The sequence below is a fragment of the Elephas maximus genome, chromosome 7 (genome assembly GCF_024166365.1).
Source record: "Elephas maximus indicus isolate mEleMax1 chromosome 7, mEleMax1 primary haplotype, whole genome shotgun sequence".
Classification (NCBI taxonomy): Eukaryota; Metazoa; Chordata; class Mammalia; order Proboscidea; family Elephantidae; genus Elephas; species Elephas maximus.
In genome coordinates, this window is record NC_064825.1 from 105,219,986 (window position 1) to 105,222,551 (window position 2,566).

The window sequence follows — 2,566 nt, forward strand, 5'->3', positions numbered from 1 at the left end:
CTGCCAAAAAACCAAACAAATCTGTCTTGGAAGATATACAACCAGAATGCTCCTCAGAAGCAAGGATGGCGAGGCTGCGTTTTACCTACTTTGGACATGTTGTCAGGACGGATGAGTCCCTGGAGAAGGACATCATGCTTGGCAGAGTACAGGGTCAGCAGAAAATAGGAAGACCCTCAACAATTTGGATTGACACAGTGGCTGCAACAATGAGCTCAAGCATAACGATTGTAAGGATGGCGCAGGACTGGGCAGTGTTTTGTTCTGTTGTGCATAGGGTTGCTATGAGTCCAAACCTCTCGACGGCACCTAACAACAACAACAATGTATATGATAAGGCCATTACCCTCTGATTATAAATCATTTGCAGTTTCTTTGCCTTTAGGCGACTCATTTATGCATGAACAAAGGAATCAGAAGATTTTAACCTTCAGAGGTGAATGGAGACTGTAAAAAGGCCATCCTTGCTCTGAAGTTCTCCCTAAAAAAAAAATTCTCATCCCTTTCCATATTAAGGAAACCCTGGTGGCATAGTGGTTAAGTGCTACAGCTCCTAACGAAAGGGTTGGCAGTTCGAATCCACCAAGCGCTCCTTGGAAACTCTATGAGGCAGTTCTACTCTGTCCTATAGGGTAGCTATGAGTCGGAATCGACTCGACGGCACTGGGTTTGGTTTTGGTTTTTTGGTTTTCCATATTAATTCAGTGGAACCAACTTGGGTTTTGGAGCCAGAAAATCCAAATCTACCTCTGTTATTCTTTTGAATATAACCTCTCAAACGATGAGTTTGTTACTAGTAACACGTGGATAATAAGTCTTAACATGGACTGTATCCTAGACACCAGGCACTCAAAAATTGCTTTCCTTCCATTGCCTTACTTAGTCATCAGCACAACATTTTGAAGTAGTATTATTATTTTTATCATTTTCTGTTTTCATTTTAAAATGATGAATTAAAAGAGCAACCCAGCACTTATTACTTGCTAAGCATACAGCTAGGCACTTTTCCACAGGCCTTTATTTTTTATAAGGAATTAATTAATTCATCATAAATGTCCAGTTCAGCTCAGACTTGTAAGGAAATATTTGAGAGAATATGTATGATTTCCAAGTGCCTCTTAAGCTGCAAGTTGTCTCTTCTTCTATTTGTAGATAAGGCAATCTTCAGGTGAGAGATGCATTTCCCGTGCAAGTCATGCTTGTTCCCTTGCCATGCCAATAACAGGCAAGAGTAAGACATTACGGTCCTCCTTTCTTCAGAGCCTCGATGTATTTCAGACTCCTTCTCAACAAGTCACTTTTGGTAGCCATTATGGACTAATCAGAGTCAGGACCTAGATAAAAAAAAAAAAAAATGTCATCCCTACCACTTATGAGTGTTTCCCTTCACTCATACTGAAGCTCTATTTTAAAGTATTTAACCTCAGTTCTGCCTGATGTCTCACTACCACCTTCAAGAAATTTCTAATTTCATATTCTCAACAAAAATAGAAGCACTTAAAATAACTTTGCTTATGGATGCACCAACCTGTTGATGACTAGTTAATACCATATACTATTCTGAGACAAATATCTCTGTCTCTTAATTTCAGATTCTTCAAGGTCACTGTGGTAGCTTCCACCTTTTCCTCTGACATCATGCAAAATCAAAGCTTTGTAACTGAGTTTGTCCTCTTGGGGCTTTCACAGAATCCAAATGTTCAAAAAATAGGATTTGTTATATTTTTGTTCTCCTACATTGCAACTGTTGGGGACAATTTGCTGATTGTGGTGACCATTATCAGCAGCCCAGCACTCCTGGGCTCCCCCATGTACGTCTTTCTGGCCTTTCTGCCCTTCCTGGATGTGTGCTATTCCTCTGCATTCGCCCCAAAGATGATTGTAGACTCACTCCACGAGAGGAAAACCATCTCCTCCGAGGGCTGCATGACCCAGCTCTTTGCTGAACATTTATTTACTGGTGCTGAAATGATTATTCTCACCGCCATGGCCTGTGACCGCTATGTGGCCATTTGCAAGCCATTGCGCTACCTCTCTCTCATGAACTGGAGGCTCTGTGGTATCCTGATGGGGTAGCCTGGACAGGAGGCTTCTTGCATTCTGTGATACAAATTCTCTTTACTTTCCAGCTGCCTTTCTGTGGCCCCAATGCCATCAATCACTTCCTATGTGATTTGTACCCATTACTGGAGCTTGCCTGCACTGATACTCACATACTTGGCCTTTTGGTGGTTGCCAATAGTGGGTTTATCTGTATCATAAATTTCTCCTTGTTGTTTATCTCCTATTGTGTCATCTTGTTCTCACTAAGAACACATAGCTGTGAAGGCCGGAGGAAAGCTCTTGCCACCTGTGGATCTCACATTTCTGTTGTGGTTTTATTCTTTGTCCCATGCATATTTCTATATGCCCGACCTCCATCTGCTTTTTCCTTCGATAAGATGGTGGCCATATTTTACACCACTGTAACTCCCCTGCTCAATCCTGTGATTTACACTTTCAGGAATAAGGAAGTGAAAACGCCATAAGGAAGTTGTGGACCATATTGCTGATGGTTTTTAATTAA

General features: G+C 41.4%; 1 pseudogene; it reads left to right on the top strand.

Annotated features, from left to right (window-relative positions):
- Positions 1-1,638: 1,638 nt before the first annotated feature.
- LOC126080185 (olfactory receptor 4C15-like) lies at positions 1,639-2,566 on the top strand (annotated as a pseudogene).